This window comes from Hoplias malabaricus, chromosome X1 (genome assembly GCF_029633855.1).
Source record: "Hoplias malabaricus isolate fHopMal1 chromosome X1, fHopMal1.hap1, whole genome shotgun sequence".
NCBI lineage: Eukaryota > Metazoa > Chordata > Actinopteri > Characiformes > Erythrinidae > Hoplias > Hoplias malabaricus.
The window spans coordinates 10,130,129-10,148,781 of NC_089818.1; positions in this window are offsets into that span (position 1 = coordinate 10,130,129).

An 18,653-nucleotide genomic window follows, 5' to 3' on the forward strand; every position below is an offset into this window, starting at 1 on the left:
AGGACATTAGGGTTACTTTAGAAACGATGAAAGTTTGGGTACACTCTATGTAACTATGACATGCCCAAGGCTCTGGTCCGTCTCTGGGCTTGAATATTGGGAGTTTTACGTCTAATCTCACTGGAAGTGACCCAAAAAGTCGAGACATCCGTAGACCCCGGTGATGCGAATTTCAAGCCCGAGGAGTGACTCACCTCTGGGCTAGGGTGGTGGTAAGCCCGACCCCCCTCCCCTGGAGGTTTTCAATACCTAAGTCGATACATCCGTAGGCCCCGGTGATGCGAATTTAAAGCCCGAGGAGTGACTCACCTCTGGGCTAGGGTGGTGGTAAGCCCGGCCCCCCCTCTGGTGTTTTTCAAAACCTAAGTTGAGACATCCGTAGGCGCCGGTGATGCGAATTTAAAGCCCGAGGAGTGAGTCACCTCTGGGCTAGGGTGGTGGTAAGCCCGGCCCCCCCTCTGGTGTTTTTCAAAACCTAAGTTGAGACATCCGTAGACCCGGTGATGCGAATTTCAAGCCCGAGGAGTGATGACCTCTGGGCTAAGGGTAGTGGTATGCCCGGCCCCCGTGTTCAAAACCTAAGTCGAGACATCCGTAGACCCCAGTGATGCGAAGTGACATGCCCGAAGAGTGGTGCCTTCTGGGCTAGGGTGGTGATAACCCCGGCCTCTCCTCTGGAGGTCTATGGTTTTTAAGTGAAAATTTTCTAAGTCCTGCAACTGAGATTTTAAGAAAATTCATGACCCCCTCAAGCCTTGTAGTGAGTCCGAGGGAGGTCCATCATTGTCGGCCATACGAACGAGGTTCCGATGCCTTGAATTCTGTGGGCATATGGTTTTCCAGCCTGGTCCCGTCAGGATTATAGGAAGGCATAAAATCAGACATAAGTTTGGGTAACAATGATTTGAAATGCTATGCCCAAGGGAGTGGTGACCTGATGGGCTTGAAATAATGGGAATGTCCGCTCAACTTCCCTGGATGTTTTCAAAACCTAGGTCCAGACATCCGTAGACCCCGGTGATGTGAATTTCAAGCCCGAGGAGTGACGCCCTCTGGGCTAGGGTGGTGGTATGCCCGGCCCCCCCTGTGGATGTTTTCAAAACCTAAGTCGAGACATCCGTAGAACCCCGGTGATGCGAATTTCAAGCCCGAGGAGTGATGACCTCTGGGCTAAGGGTGGTGGAATGCCCGGCCCCCGTGTTCAAAACCTAAGTTGAGAGAACCGTAGACCCCGGTGATGCGAATTTCAAGCCCGAGGAGTGATGACCTCTGGGCTAAGGGTGATCAGACATAAGTTTGGGTAACAATGATTTGAAATGCTATGCCCAAGGGAGTGGTGACCTGATGGGCTTGAAATAATGGGAATGTCCGCTCAACTTCCCTGGATGTTTTCAAAACCTAAGTCGAGACATCCGTAGACCCCGGTGATGCGAGTTTAAAGCCTGAGGAGTGATGACCTCTGGGCTAGGGTGGTGGTATGCCCGGCCCCCCCGTGGATGTCGAGACATCCGTAGACCGTGGAAGTTCGCAGGGGTCTGGCTTACGGATCGGCCCCTTCGTCTTCTTAAATTCAGACTTAACTGTAGGCTCCAGGGGCCAATCGTAATCCTCCCCGCCTTGTGCTCCAGCTTCTATGGCTCGGGGACCACCCCCGTTACACACGGGGTAACGTCCGCTTGTCCAGAATGGTTCCGAGGGAGACTTAGTCGATTGGTCGGTATAGTCCACCACAGTTGGGTCCGTTAAAATGTCCTTAGTGCGTGGAAGTTTCTTCAGGTCTTGCAGTGGGCGGAATGAGACTTGAAGGAATGTTGACGGAGCCAAGAAGGTGGTGATAAGCCCGGCCTTCCCCTGTGGAGGTGAAATATGAGTTCCGTAGACCCCGGTTATGCGAATTTAAAGCCCGAGGAGTGGCACACCTCTGGGTTAAAGTAGTGATAAGCTCTGCCTTCCCCTGTGGAGGTGAAATATGAGTTCCGTAGACCCCGGTTATGTGATTTTAAAGCCCGAGGAGTGGCACACCTCTGGGTTAAAGTAGTGATAAGCTCTGCCTTCCCCTGTGGAGGTGAAATATGAGTTCCGTAGACCCCGGTTATGTGATTTTAAAGCCCGAGGAGTGGCACACCTCTGGGTTAAAGTAGTGATAAGCTCTGCCTTCCCCTGTGGAGGTGAAATATGAGTTCCGTAGACCCCGGTTATGCGAATTTAAAGCCCGAGGAGTGGCACACCTCTGGGTTAAAGTAGTGATAAGCTCTGCCTTCCCCTGTGGAGGTGAAATATGAGTTCCGTAGACCCCGGTTATGCGAATTTAAAAAAACCTCTAAGTCCCAACGGCAAATGGCAAAGCTTTAACACTGGTAGAACTGACTTGACTATCTGCCCTTAGCCCCTGATGGTTCGTTCGATATATGCCTGGAGAGGTCGCTGTTCTCTGGGGCCAAAAAAGCCGAATGGTCTCCTACATCCATCCGACGGGTGCCTATAGGTAGTTTACCCACCTCGGGGACTGCCTAAGGTCGATAGGCCTCCGACCACTGCCCACTTGTGGGGCGGTGGAACGGGCCGCCCGCCGGCAAAGTTAACTGTTAAACCCATTTAATTTCAATGACCTTAGCTCCAACCCCTCCCGGGGGGATTGGTTCTATATATGCCCGGAGAAGTGGCTGGTTTCCAGGGCCAAAAAAGCCGAATGGTCTCCTACTTCAATTCGACGGGTGCCAAAAGGTAGTTTACCCACCCCCGGGCACTGCCTAAGGTCGATAGGCCTCTGACCACTGCCCACTTGTGGGGCGGTGGAACGGGCCGCCCGCCGGCAAAGTTAACTGTTAAACCCATTTAATTTCAATGACCTTAGCTCCAACCCCTCCCGGGGGGATTGGTTCTATATATGCCCGGAGAAGTGGCTGGTTTCCGGGGCCAAAAAAGCCGAATGGTCTCCTACTTCAATTCGACGGGTGCCAAAAGGTAGTTTACCCACCCCCGGGCACTGCCTAAGGTCGATCGGCCTCCGACCACTGCCCACTTGGGGGGCGGTGGAACGGGGCCGCCCGCCGGCAAAGTTAACCTTTAACCACTGATCGTTACAGCCTTACTTCGGACATGGTCGGTCGGACCTCGTAAAGTCTCCCTCTGGGAGGATCACCCAATCTCCACCCCCCCCCCCCCTGTCTGCAATCGAAGCAAGTACCACACGGGAACACTTTGGTTGTAGATTAAGAAATAAATTTTATTTATTTCACACAAAACATAAGCCCAATGGGGGCGCAGAAACACGGAGTGAATCCCGGCTGGGTTGCGCTTTGAAGAGGTCCGGTTCAGGGCGCTTCGAGGGCGGAAAGACGGTTCTCACGAGCCCGCATCACATCGGCCGCAGAGAGGCCGGCTCGGTAGAAGGCCCAGGCGGTGATGTTGGAATGATACATGCTGGTAGTCACTCGATCGTCGACCGGCAGGTTCGAAATCTGGAACAGAGACGAGGTGTCAGAAAAGTAGGAAGGCCGGGCCGGGTCAAGAGCCACATAAGTGCGACACTCACCTGATTCGAAACAGCCGTGCGGATGAGGTTGAAGGCCACCGCGCCTCCAAGGTCTGCATCTTGCCACGCGAGCCGAAGAAGGTTGTTTGCATTATGCAGCTGGTTCCCTCCCCGGTCCAAGAACACGAACCCGTCCTGGGTCCCGTGTAAGTTGGTGAGAGCAGTCAACCAAGAGAGCTCGGTGGCGGACAACCCGATCGGAGCATCACCGAACGAGGCACTGGTCTTATGGTTGCGGACGTAGATCACAAAGCCAGCATCATCCGTGGCGCTGGCTTGCCTCAGCTCCTGCACGGTCATGTTGCGAAATACCACCGACCGATGTCCTGTTAGCACGGACAACAGGCCGAGGAGGTAGCCCTGGAGCATCCGTAGTGGCGGGCGGTGTCCCCCGCCTGGGCCTCTTCGATCAGCTGAGGGATTCGGGTCTTAGCGTGGCTTAGAAAGACCCTGAAATCCGATGGAGGTGGCAAGCAACTTAACTTGGCCCGCTTCACGCGTTGAATGTGGCCCAGAATCGTGCGAGCAAGGTCCCTATTTGCCTTGGCGAAGGTCAAATGAATCCTCTGGAGCTCTTCGGGGCTGAGCCCAGAGACCTCCGGGCTGAAGGCGCCCACATGCGAGATGAATGACTTGGTGCTGTGGAGATAGCACTTGACGGTGGTTGATGTGTATCCCAGCTTCTGCAGGCTCTGGACCCAAGTCGAGACTCTGGAGTGATGGATGAATGACAGGTCTGTGAATTCGCAGCCGGCCGGGGCGCAGTGAAGCAGGAATCAGATAACTTGGCCCCGTCGCTGGCAAGAGTTTTCGACGTCTGTCGGGGATGCGTCTGCCCTGAGGTAGAAGTCCTGGAACTCGTCTACCAAACGGCTGGCGTAGGTGTCCCGAAACCGATGCGGGACCACGAGCTGCTTCCCCTGGGAGGTTCGCCGTGCAAGTTCGGTCTCCGAATCTGTGCCCGAGGTGGATTCGGCAGGGGAAGGCTCGCTCGGTTGGTAGTTGCTGTCGACTGGCTCCGGCGTGGCTTGGCCCGTTGTGGCTGGGCCCGGCGAGGCAGGGTCCGGCGATGTAGGTTCCGGTGAGGCAGGGTCCGGGGAACAGGATCCCAAGGGCGGTGGAGAGTTCAACGGCTTAGCCTCTTGATGGCGACGCAGAAGGTGGATGGTGCGAAGGCGTCGAGCTGCAGAAAGTGCGATCCGAAGGGCAAGGCCATTGAGGGAATGCACCGAGCCCAGGTGATCAGCCGGCGAAGAGAGAGACGGCAAGCCGCAGAGAGGGCAGTCGAGCTGTGACGAATTCTCCCCGCTTCGGTCCAGTTCTCGGAGGAAGGCAATATCGGCAGGTTCAAGGCGGTGGAAGATGGTGCAATGGAAAGTCAGATCCATAATGACTTGTTTGCAGAGCAGGCAGGAATCCGGCGTGGCTGGGCCCGGCGTGGCTGGGCCCGGCGTGCTTGGGTCCGGCAAGGTGAAAAGTCAGATCCGTGGCAATGGCTTGTTCGCAAAGCGGGCAGCTATCCATCGTGACAGAATGATGGCTCTTGGGAGAAGTCAACCCCCTTATATACCCCGGTTCGTCCATAATACACTTTATTTATACTCGCCTTTCATGACACTCAATGACACTTCACACTTCAGCAGTTGTTATTAGCTGGAGACACAGCTGAAGCTTCAACCACCACCCATGCTTCATTGGATGAACTCCTGGGCAGTTCACTTAATTTTCAAGAAATGACTACCCCAGCAGTCAGGCCCAAAACAGGCGCTCATGTGCAATTTCCCCTGCTCGATTTAGGCCCAGATACATATCACACCAGGTCCTTTTATTCTAGAACCACTAATAATGCACAGTCTCCGCCGCAACACACACTGTCTCATAGCTTTACCTCTACCAATCCTACCACCATTCCTTCCACCCATCCTTCATTAACTACCCATACTTTCACTCCCTGTCCAGTTGCAAGCTCAGTTAGAGCCACTCAGTCTGCTGTGCCTCAGCAGCAAAATCAACCTAGTGCATCACATGAAAGCTATATGAACAAGATTCTAGAGAATCAAAGTGAGTTAACAAGGATGCTCATGAAACAGCAACTTCTGTCTACATTACCACAAGGTAACGTTCCTATCTTTGATGGACAAGTTCTTGAATATCAGTCATTCATTCACTCTTTTGAAAATGTGATTGAACGTAAAACTGATAGCAATAGAGACCGCTTGCAATTTTTGATTCAGTACACTAAGGGACAAGCACAAATGCTAGTGAAGAACTGTGAATATATGGCACCAGATAGAGGCTATGAAAAGGCAAAGAAATTGCTGAAGGAAAACTTTGGAAATGAATATAAGATTTCTTGTGGTTATTTGGATAAAGCTCTTTCTTGGCCTCAAATAAAGTCTGAGGATTCCAAAGTGTTGCAGGATTATGCTATGTTCCTTAGGAGCTGCTGCAATGCTATGGAGGATATGGAGTACATGGAAGAGCTGGACACAGTGTCCAATATGAGAAGCATTGTCCTCAAGCTGCCGTATAAGCTCAAAGAAAAATGGCGCAACAAGGCGTATGAGCTACAAGAGCACCTTAACCGAAGGGTAAGAATTTTAGATCTTGTCTCTTTTATAGAAAACCAAGCTTGCATATTAGCTGATCCAGTATTTGGTGATCTTCAAGATCAGACAGTCATTAGGGGAAAGCATAAGCCTATTGTGAAGTTACACTCTTCAAAGTCATCTGGCAGTAGCTATGTTACAAGTGTAGCTCTTACCCCAAAAGACACAAAGTTTCAACCCTATTGCACACTTTGTAGCTCAAAGCACACCTTAGACAAATGCAAAGATTTTGCAAAGAAAGCTCACAAAGATAAGCTCAGCCTTCTAAAAGCAAATGGCATATGCATTGGATGTCTTCAGGCAACAAACCATATTAGTAAGGATTGCAAACAACGTCTCACATGTAACATATGTGAACAGGCTCATCCGAGCGCCCTCCATATTGAGAGGAACACAACTCGTGAAGCAGGAAAACCCTCTGATTTTATAGGCAGAGCATCAGCAGAGTTATGTGGCCATATAGGGGCTGGAGACCATGGGAGTGTTCTTCCTATTGTTCCCGTTAAAGTCAAGGCAGCAAAGGTCAGCCATGTCTTGCAGGTCTATGCACTCCTGGATCCTGGGTCTTCTGCCACCTTCTGCTCAGAGGAATTGATGTCACGTCTGCATATGAAAGGTAAAAGGACACGAATTCTTCTTCGAACCATGAATCAGGAAATGTCTGTTCCCACTCAAATTATTTCAGGATTGGAAGTTTCAGCTCTGGACGGTGATAACTTCCTTTCTCTTCCAAATACATTCACTCAAAAGGTAATGCCAGTCACCACAAACAACATTCTCAGGCAAAACGACTTAACGCATTGGGCGTATTTAAGCAAGGTAACACTCCCTGCCATCAATTCTAAGGTAGAGCTTCTGATTGGCACAAATGCTAAACTATTGGAACCATGGGAGATTATTAACAGTCAAAATGGGGGTCCCTATGCAGTTAGAACCCTATTGGGGTGGGTTGTAAATCGACCCTTAAGAAATGCTGCTGGCAGTGATGACTGTGTGACTGTAAATAGGATTTCAGTGGCGAATCTGGAAAAGCTGCTGATCTCACAATACAACCAGGACTTCAATGAAGTTACTTCACAGGAAAAGACTGAAATGTCTATTGAAGAATTAAATAATCTTTTTGGACAGTTCCCAAAGTAATTAAAATTTAGAAGATCTCCAAAAGATCCAAAATACACCCCCTCTCCTGAGGGAGGCGTGCTCGTTCCGGAAGTTTCACAAAACCCAGTCGAGTGAAGTTCAAAGCAAACCAAAGTATTTATTTTAATACTGGACCCAGGAGAACTAATGCATGAGAAACGCAACCTAGTGCACTTCCACGCAGAGTTCTGACCTTCCCATCTGACTCCACAGTTTTATACCTGATATGACGAATACCCTGCTGGCAAGGCGTTTCTGGCTGATTGACATATATTAATATGCATAATTAGACATGTTAGTACTCAGGTTTCTGCGTGCATGTTTCCCATGCACCTATGACCCCAAAACACTCATCCTGCCCTTCTGACTCTGTAGGTTTTATTACCCACATTCCTTTTCTGTCACCAAGATTATGAGGGGTCAGTTATGGACTTTAAGGTCACTAAGGTGCCCTAAAGTTCAACTCCCCCTTTTGGCTAACAGTTGTAATTTATGCTAAAAGCCTGAGTGCAGATCTGTTAAAGATCTAAGAAATTAGAAAGGTGTAAACACTGAGTCAGCATGTCAGCTAGTGTGCAGATTCTAAACTGTTTAAATGCATGGTTAAAATACTGGTTAATCACTCATATGAATACAAGGTTTCATACAATGAATATGTAATTATACTTTCTAATTTTAACTAATCATCATTTAAGGATATTTGTCCACTAACACAAAGTAATAAAATTATTTTTCACAACAATTCCCCTTTTTGACCTGTCCAACTGACAGGTCAATACATTTAAATAAATGATAAGCAATTAATGTTAAATTGGTCTGCCTAGGTCACCCCCGGTTTGGCGAGTTACTTAGGTAGAGCGTGATGGCAGATTGTGGTGGTAGCGGGCAATTACACCACTCCTGTTAGGAGTGGACACCTCTGTCCTACCACTCACTCTCTGGACTAAGAGATTACAATGAGCCCTATATGTGTATGTGTTAAAGTGTATTCTTCATCCGTTGGTAGGGATCTGCGCTGGGGGCAAGGATAGACTTTCCTTGTCGTGCCCCTGCCTCAGGGGATTATTCTGCCCCTATGTTGGTTGAGGCTGCTTGATCAGCCTCTTCTGAGGTGTTGTTTTCCTTCAGTGAATGTTTGATGTTAGGTGTCGGTGCGGCTCTGCACTGTGTGAGGTGGTACCACTATAAGCCTTTACCCTTCAGCCGGACTGCCCAACTGGTTCTCTCTGTCACCTGGTAGGGTCCTGTCCAGCGAGGTTCGTACCACTTCCGCTTGATGACCTTCAGGAGGACCCAGGGTGAGACTGTCACTTCTGGATCCTTCTCCTCCGTTTCTTCTCCTTCTCTCCTTTCCTGCACCTATACAGAGAAATCTTTACAAACAGCTTTTAGTTCTTCATATAGCTGCCGGTACTCTGCTTAAGGTAGTTTCTGGGGGACGCAAGCGCGCTGGAGGGGCCTGGAAAAGCGATGCCCCTCCCTAATTCAAAAGGAGTGAACCCTGTATTTCTGTTCACTTAACTACGGACACTAATTAAAACAATTGGAAGGGCATCAAGCCAATTCATGCCCGTGGCCAGTTTGATTTTTGCTAATTTGATTTTCAAATTTTGATTCATCCTCTCCACCTGACCTTGTGAGGCAGGATGATACACACAACCATAGCTATGGCGCAGCCCCAACGACTGCTCCACCCACTGCAGTGTTTTACTCATGTAATGACTCCCGTTATCTGAAAAAATATAAAAAATAAAAAATAAAAAAAAATTTTCCTAGGAAACCCATGGTCCGTAATCCAACAATTAATCAGAAACTTACAGACTGATTTTACATCTTCCCTCAGAGTGGGGAGTGCCTCTACCCACCCCGAGAATCGATCTACAACGACCAGGAGATATCTATATCTCCTAATGGGGTCAATCATATCTTTGTAATCCATTTTAATCTCATGTCCATGAGAATCTGGGAATTGAAACCTTCCTGGAGCTAATTTAAATGCTTTTGCTACGTTCTGAGTGTTACAAATCTGACATTTAGTGATGTAATCAACCACTAATGCTGACATGTATGGGTGCCACCATTGTTTTTAATTTTCCAGTGTTTTGTTGTTTTCCTATATGTGCCACTTCTAATGCTGAAATTACTGCTAGCAGTTCTGCCTTCTGCGCCGATGGGTTTTGTTTCACTTCGTCTGCAATAACTGTCTGAAACTCTTGTGTTTCCCCCTTCGCTTCCTGAACTACTGCGTATCCTGCTCTGACTTCACCTGTATCTGCCCTGTACCCACACCCATCCGTCCATAAATTCCATGACCCTGGAATGGGTGTGGCTTGTAAGTCTGGTCTTACTTTTCCTTGCCTTTCCACCTGTTCCTCGCATTCATGTGGTGGACCTTCCAACATCCCATCCGCCATATTAACTCCTTCGTGTGTGTAGGTGATGTTGGGTGCAGTCAATGCTTTGTGAATGCGTCTCTGTCTCAATGTAGTGAGTGTGAACATCTGTGAGTTTATGTACGCTACTACTCCATGTGTGGTTAGAATGCGCAATGGATATCCTGCTACCAAATGTGCTGTTTTCTGAACTAATTTAGTCAGTCCTGCTACATGTCTTGTGCACTGTGGTTGTCTCCTCTCTATAAGGTCCAATGGGACACTTAAATACATTAACACTGCTCTACCTTCCCCCTTTTTCTGAAACAGTACACCATTAATCACAGTGTCTGTTTCAGAAACATCAGTGTAAAAAGGTAATTAATAGTCAAGTCTGGCTAAGTAAACTGCAACTGATAAGGCTTGTTTAACGTCTATAAACGCCTGTACCGACTCCACCGTCCAATTCAGCTTACCAGACAAATTTCTCATCCCTAGCGATTTCACCATGTCCCTAAAAGGTTATGTTCGTCCGACACAGTAATGTATTGTCTGCTGTAGCCAGTCAGTCCTAAAAATGCTAACATGTCTTTCACAGTTTCAGGTTTTTTTTTTTTTTTATATTGGGCAATCCAAATTGGTTGTGTAATATTCATACAAAAATAGACAAATGTCTGATTAGTCTATCATACATCATCTGGTCCTGTGGACCACAATGTGTCAGGTAGTGATGCTAATAATACCTCCATCTGTAGATAATCACAGTCCTCACAACCATGGTGTCTAGGCAGCAATTAATGGTGCAATGTGACTAAGATTGGTGAGTTATCAGTGATGTGATATGTCTGTGTGGACTGCGAAAACATGAGACCAAGCAGCTGTGTCCTGACCCAATCCGTGGCCTCATTTGCTCTTTTTACCATAGGGCCCAACTGCTTGGCCTTGTGTCTCTTGATCAACAGCTAGTGAAATGTGTGGTGCCGCCGTGTCAGACAGGTTGTACCAACAATGTTATTGTGGTGTTAGTGAAACAGGAGATGCCACCCCTTCATGACCCACATAAATCCCTGTGGTATTAACTGACCACTGTATGCCCTCTAATTCTGTTTGAAAATATTCATAATAAGTTAAATCTCCCCCTACATCATAAAACAGAGTGACATGGAATGGGTCGGGCGGAGGAACGTAGGGTGCCATGGCTGTAATCCAAGTCGACCAGTGGTGGAACAAGGCAATGAGTCGTGGTGACCGGTCCGTCTGTCCAGTCATTAAAGCCCAGGAAATGTCTATCGACTCATCCTGTTGAGGTCTCATCAGGTACATACCGTCAGTGTACCCCACCACTGCCACAGTTTTGTGTCCGTCCAACCACATAAGAGTGATCCCATCTGGTTGGCATAAAATAGCGCTCATCAGATGTGCAGGTAATACTTTATTGATGGCTGACCATGTGGCTCCTCTTGTCTACCAGAAAAAAGATTTCGGAGGCCCCCACAGTTAATGACAGCATGGGTTCTGCCCTGGCCCTGCTGTCCTGGTGCTCCTCTTGGCCCCGTCAATGTCCACCCCACGGCTCCATGGTGTATTGGCCAGCAGGAAGATGTGATGGCTCCGGTTTTGGTGCCGCCTGTGGTTGTGGTGCCTGTTGTGGATAGCTGGTGTCAGTAGACAGTGGTGCCCTACATTGTGCTGCCCAGTGGTCCAAAGCTCCACATCTTAGACATGCCGCTGTCCGACGGCGGGCCCTGCCCCTCCTCCCACCATTACCACGCCCCCTGCCCCATGAGTAGGGCCGATATGAGAAATATGGACTTGGTCCATAATTATACGGTGGGTTTTGTGGTGGCCCTGATTGAGTAGGCATATATGTGTTTTTGTTCATAAATGTTAGTGGTGATTGCATATGTGGCAGTGCAGTCATAGGCATCATGGTATCAGACTTTATTTGCTTTTTATTATTATTTATAGATTTCCTGGCTTCTGCTAGTTGAACAGTTAGTAGGTCTCTTTGTAACTTAAGTATCTCCTTGTCTTTATTATCTAATTTTTCCTTATGATTGTTCATATAGAAAAGATCATAGTCAGGTTCAGTAAATGTCTCAGCCTTTTTCTCTATTTCAGCTGCTTCCATGGAAGTAGTTGATCTTTTAATACTATTTCTAAAATCCCCAAGTGCTACAGTCACGCCACCTGTCAGACTGTCCAGCTTTCTAATCCAGGCAGCCGCTCCACTACATAAAGGCAGAAGCTGATCGACCAAAGTTTGTGCATCAGTCAGCGATAATGGTACATATTTATATGTTCCTGTACTAGTGGCCACTAATGGAAACATAGTGTCAACGTTAGTGTCAGACGTATACCTGTCAGGCGGGTGTCGTGGTCTGGTGCTCCGTCTCAAAATGTCCGTTTTGTCTGAAGTTTGCATGTCGCATTCTAAAGTCTGTTTTTTTTAAGTCCAACTGTCTCTGTTCTTCTAATATGAGTTTTTCCATGGCACATAATGTTTTGTTCAAATCAGAAAGCCGTCTACCACCACGTCGTCCATTCGCACTGTCCTCATCATCTGCTATATGTCCGTCATCCTGATTATAGTCAGCCGTTGTGACATGGCCGTCTAAATCTGCTTTAATCCTAATTTTTTGTTTATTTTTACGTGGCATCGAGTTCTTAAATGGTGTTGTTAGTGTTTGTTTATCGACAAGGCGCAGATTATCCTGTTCTACATGCTTTCCCGTGTCATCAATAATGTCATAACGGTCAGTATTAATATCCATATGTGTATTTAAAATTGACTCATGTGGCTTTCGCAATTGGAATGGGTCGTCTGTGTGTGCATTTGTTTGTTTGTCACTTTGAACTGGCTGCTCACAAGCAAAATCCCGACCTCTTGTGTCTGTCTGTAAGCTCACTTTGCCGGAATCAACACTGAAAACAGGGAGGATATTATCAACTGGTGGGACATTATCAACTAGTGTGACGTGACCTATGTTATATGGGGGAGGCGGAGCTGTAGGCTCCTCCCCCTTGTGTTTCATATACTCAATGTCCACTTCCGTGTTCACGGCAGTGAGTTAAACGGCGTTCGAGTGTGACTGACCTGTTGTTTTCAAAGTAAGAGCTGCGTAATGAGACTGAGGAATGCCATTTTAAAATTTAGAAGCTCCGCAATGTCTATTTTAGCTATTTTTAAACTTGCGTTTGCCTTAGGTCTTTGGAAAAGGCTAGCCTTACTAACCTCTGCTTCAGCCTGACATAATCTTTCCTCCAGCTCTCTTTTCAACTGATTAATACCGGTGATTAAATAAGTTTTCTCTCCTGTGTGTATTTTTAGCCCATGTTTCAAATCTCTGTAGCACACTTTTGTGCACAACATCCCGCTTTTTCAAATATATTTCTCCCAGTTTTAATCCCTCAGTAAAAATTTCAATTTGTTGTACAAACGGTTTCCATTCCCAATTCCCCACGCCGTAAATGGCGTTTAATTCATTATGCAAGTCTCAAGGAGTAGCCATAATGTCTGTAAGAAGCTGATTAAAAAATTTGACCTTACCTGAAATGGTCTTCGTTCTAGTTCACCCTTTAATTGCAAATCAATTATCACCGTTAGGTTTCATCACAATTCAGAGTGAACTAAAACAGTTTCCCAACACCCACGCAAATCGCCCACGCAGCCGCCGCTGCTCTCAGCACAGTCCGCCTTAGTTTATATAAAAGAAAAAGTCCAAAGTTTTAGAGTCAAGTTTACAAACTCAGCCAATAAAAGCAGAACCTCCTCAACCCTGTGAAGAATTTCACAGATGGATAGAAAACATAAGTTTGTCTTCAAACACAGTATGATATTTAAAAGCAAGTCAAGCCTAATTTACATGAAGTATGAAACCGACCCACGGAGAGAGAGAAAAAAGCTTATTAGTCAGAAGGAAATAACACGCCAATATATGAAACAAAATTTGTAGGAAACGAAAAAGCAAGAAAAGCAGGACTAAGATCTCACAACACAGAATTAAACCAACGACTATATTTTAGTAACAAAACAAATGTCCATAGACACTCAACAGTCCTCAAGCCACAGTGAAATCACAAGATATATTATAACAAGTGAAAGCAAAATTTAATGAACTAGAGAAATAGCAAGCAGGTTACAAAATATGTTATGATGAACGAAAAATTCAAACCGTGGCAGAAAATAAAATTATTATTATTTTTTTTAGACTAATTACCATAGTTAAAAATACTAACTAAACCAGAAAAATAAGATTCTTAGGACAATAAGCAGTAAACAAAATATATTTTATCCACTACCAGCCTAAATTAACAATATCAAAGAAACCAGATTCAAAATTAGAGCAAGTGTTCAGTTAACAATTTTCCCTTTAATTCCCATGTTTAAACCTTACAATTACCTCAATATATCCTATTAATTACTCAGCTTTACACCTTGCTCACCTTTCTCGTACTCTCAACCTCTAAAAACGTCTTTCTGGAGCTCATTGTCTATATTTTCTTAATGTATAGTCTCCAAGAAAGCTCATTTAATTTACTTTATATGTTTTACTTTAAAACGTCTTCCGTTCAGGCTCATTGTCATAGATAAACAAACCCCTCATTTTATTGAGGTTCATATTCTTTAAATAACTGTCCTTGAACGAAGCTCATAAATTTATACCATTACAAATTTCTTTCCCTATTAATTTCTAAATCTCTCTTTCTGACACTTTCCGTTCTTTTTAAACACACTCTCTCACTGACACTCTAAAAACAGAGATGTCCTTTCCCCCCTTTTCTCTAAACACACTCACATAAAATTTATGGCTCTTTACAGCCCATGGAGGGTTTTCCACACACACACAGTCAAAAACAACCGCAGAAGAAAAGGGGGTTGATCAGTCCCCCACTTTCTCCATTCTCTCCCAAAAAAAATTCTTTCAGCTGACACACACACACACACATACACATACACAGCAAGACACTCCTCTATCGCCCTCTAGCGAGCAGAGACATACACAACAGTCATGCAAATAGCCCCAAAAAATAACACAGCCTCTTAGAACATAGAACACACTAATACACAATCAGGTTGCATTAAAATACACTTCAAACCGTGGCGGGAACAACTTCCGCTTTTTTTAAATTAATAAATACGCGGGAACAACTTCCGCTTTGAATATACTTTTAGGGGAAACCAATCCCACGGGCGGGCTTCCCGACCGGGCAATTAACTGGACACCTCGTCAGATTCCAGTGGAGGACGCCACCACTCAGTTTGAAGATGGGAACCAATCATCCATCTAATCCATTTTTAAATACCATTTTAAAATACCATGATGGGCACAACATCCATCTAAACCATTATAAATTCCATTTTAAAATACCATGATGGGCACAACATCCATCCATAACCAAGCAACCCCAAATGTATAAACCAATAAAAAATTATAAAAACATATTTAAAATAAATTGATTTGCTCATTACCTCACTCCAGACCGCCTTCAGACCTCCGCACCACTCTGATTTAGAAATTCCAATATGCAGAATTTGAATAAAACAGGGTCTGCTCACCCACCTCAATAAATTGCGGCCGCGAGTGGAAAGGAGTCCGAAGTCGGTCTTGTTCTCACACTTCCGCACGTCCGGGGTCACCAATTGAAGAATTAAATAATCTTTTTGGACCGTTCCCAAAGTAATTAAAATTTAGAAGATCTCCAAAAGATCCAAAATACACCCCCTCTCCTGAGGGAGGCGTGCTCGTTCCGGAAGTTTCACAAAACCCAGTCGAGTGAAGTTCAAAGCAAACCAAAGTATTTATTTTAATACTGGACCCAGGAGAACTAATACATGAGAAACGCAACCTAGTGCACTTCCACGCAGAGTTCTGACCTTCCCATCTGACTCCACAGTTTTATACCTGATATGACGAATACCCTGCTGGCAAGGCGTTTCTGGCTGATTAACATATATTAATATGCATAATTAGACATGTTAGTACTCAGGTTTCTGCGTGCATGTTTCCCATGCACCTATGACCCCAAAACACTCATCCTGCCCTTCTGACTCTGTAGGTTTTATTACCCACATTCCTTTTCTGTCACCAAGATTATGAGGGGTCAGTTATGGACTTTAAGGTCACTAAGGTGCCCTAAAGTTCAACTCCCCCTTTTGGCTAACAGTTGTAATTTATGCTAAAAGCCTGAGTGCAGATCTGTTAAAGATCTAAGAAATTAGAAAGGTGTAAACACTGAGTCAGCATGTCAGCTAGTGTGCAGATTCTAAACTGTTTAAATGCATGGTTAAAATACTGGTTAATCACTCATATGAATACAAGGTTTCATACAATGAATATGTAATTATACTTTCTAATTTTAACTAATCATCATTTAAGGATATTTGTCCACTAACACAAAGTAATAAAATTATTTTTCACAACACTATTGAGGATAAACAGTTTTTAATGATGGCTAATAGAGCATTCTTGAATGATGGACATTACAGTCTGAACTTGCCTTTTAGAGAACCCGATGTGTTTATGCCGAATAATCGGCAAGTTGTAGAACAGCGTTTGCAAGGCTTGAAAAGAAAAATGAAAAGAGATGAGCAATACCAAAAGGAATACGTTGCATTTTTCAATGACATCTTGGACAATAAATATGCTGAGGAAATCCCACAGGAGGAATTAATACAGCCACCAGGAAAAGTATGGTACTTGCCGCACCATGGTGTTTATCACCCTAAGAAGAAAAAGCTCAGAGTTGTGTTTGATTGTGCTGCTTCTTTTCAAGGTGTTTCCCTCAACACAGCACTACTCCAGGGTCCTGATCTGACCAACTCACTCATTGGAGTCATCCTGAGATTTCGCAAAGAGCCAATTGGAATCATGGCTGACATCAAGTCAATGTTCCATCAGGTTAGAGTGGCAAAATCTGATGTGAACTATTTGCGATTCCTGTGGTGGCCACAAGGTAATACCAGTCAGAGCCCAAAAGAATATTGTATGCTTGTACACATTTTTGGTGCTGTGTCTTCCCCAAGTATTGCAAGTTTTGCTCTGAAAAAAACTGCTGCTGACAATGAAAGCTTTTTCCCCCCTCAGGTGACTGAGACCATCCGGGATAACTTTTATGTGGATGACTGTGCAAAGTCCGTAGCCAAAGAATCTGATGCCATCCAGCTGGTAAAGTATCTTACTGCATTGTGCAGTAAAGGTGGGTTTCAGCTTACTCAATGGGTCAGTAATAATAGAGCTGTTCTTGCATCCATTCCTGTGGAACACAGGGCAAAGGGAATTAAGTCACTAGATCTGGACAAAGACAGTTTGCCTGTCGAAAGAGCACTGGGACTGCAATGGTGCGTGGACTCTGATCATTTCCAGTTTAACATTCATTTAGTTCAAAAGCCGCTTAACCGCAGAGGCATATTGTCTATGATAAGTTCTATTTTTGATCCTCTTGGCTTTCTTGCTCCTCTCATTCTTCCAGCCAAACAGTTGCTACAGAAGCTCTGCTATAGGGGCTTTGGTTGGGATGAGCCTTTGCCACCACCTGTGTTTGACTGGTGGATAGAATGGACCAGCAACCTGGAGAAGATCAAGAGCTTCAGTGTGCCTCGTTGTCTGAGACCCCAGGGCTATGGTGTGCCAAGATGTGCCGAACTGCATCACTTTGCTGATGCCAGTGAGAGTGGCTATGGCTCTGTCAGCTACATAAGACAGATGAATTACCAGGATGTGGTACACATCACTTTCGTCCTTGGAAAGTCCAGAGTCCTTCCACTAAAAGCCATCACAGTTCCGAGACTAGAGCTCGCTACTGCAGCGCTGCTGGTGAAGGTGGACAAAATGCTGAGGAATGAATTGCACCTCGACTTAAAACCTTCAGTTTTCTGGACAGACAGCCAAACAGTGTTGAAATACATTGCAAATGATTCAGCAAGATTTAAGACCTATGTTGCAAACAGATTCTCACTGATCCGAGACAACACCCATTCGTCTCAATGGAGATATGTGAGCAGCAAAGACAATCCTGCTGATGACTGTTCAAGAGGATTAAGTTTAAGAAAGTTCATTGAACAGACAAGATGGATTCATGCCCCTGAATTCCTTTGGATGTCAGAGGAAAGTTGGCCAGTGATAGAAGCATTGGGCTCTGTGTTTCAGGATGATCCAGAGGTGAGGAAAAGTACTGCTGTGTTTGCTGCAGTGGTGAAAACTGAAACACCCACAGATCAACTTATTACGTACTTCTCTGATTGGATGAGATTACTAAAGGCAGTGGCATGGTACCTCAGACTGAAAACTGAAAAATGCTTTGATGCTAAAGATGAAAGGAGATAAGGAACTTCTCTCACCTCAAGTCACTCATTCAAATAGGAGAAAGATGAGCGTCACGTCTGAGAATTTCAGGACATTCATTGGTAGAAAACTCACAGTGAACGACCTTACAGAAGCAGAAAAGGTAGTCATCGCCTATGTCCAACGCCAGGCATTCCCTGCAGAAGTTGCATCACTGGAGTCAATTCCGCCTAGGCTGCATAGGAGTAGCAATCTCTGCCGGCTTGATCCTGTGATGAATGAAGGCATCATGAGAGTAGGTGGTCGACTGCACAAATCTGCAATGCCTGTGGACACCAAACACCCTTACATTTTGCCCAAAGAGTCACATATTTCAGTTCTTCTGTTAAAACACATCCATGAGTTCAGTGGTCACAGTGGAAGAAACCACATGCTCTCAGAGCTCCGGAAAAGGTATTGGATTGTAAAGGGCAACTCAGTCGCAAGAAAGGTGCTCTCAAGATGCACCATGTGTCGACGACTGAAGGGTAAAGCTGGTGAACAAATAATGGCGGATTTGTCGCTGGAAAGGATCCTGCCTGACCTTCCTCCCTTCACAAATGTGGGATTAGACTACTTCGGCCCAATTGAAGTAAGGCGAGGAAGAAGCACCGTCAAAAGGTACGGAGTTCTTTTCACTTGTATGTCTAGTAGAGCAATACATTTGGAAGTT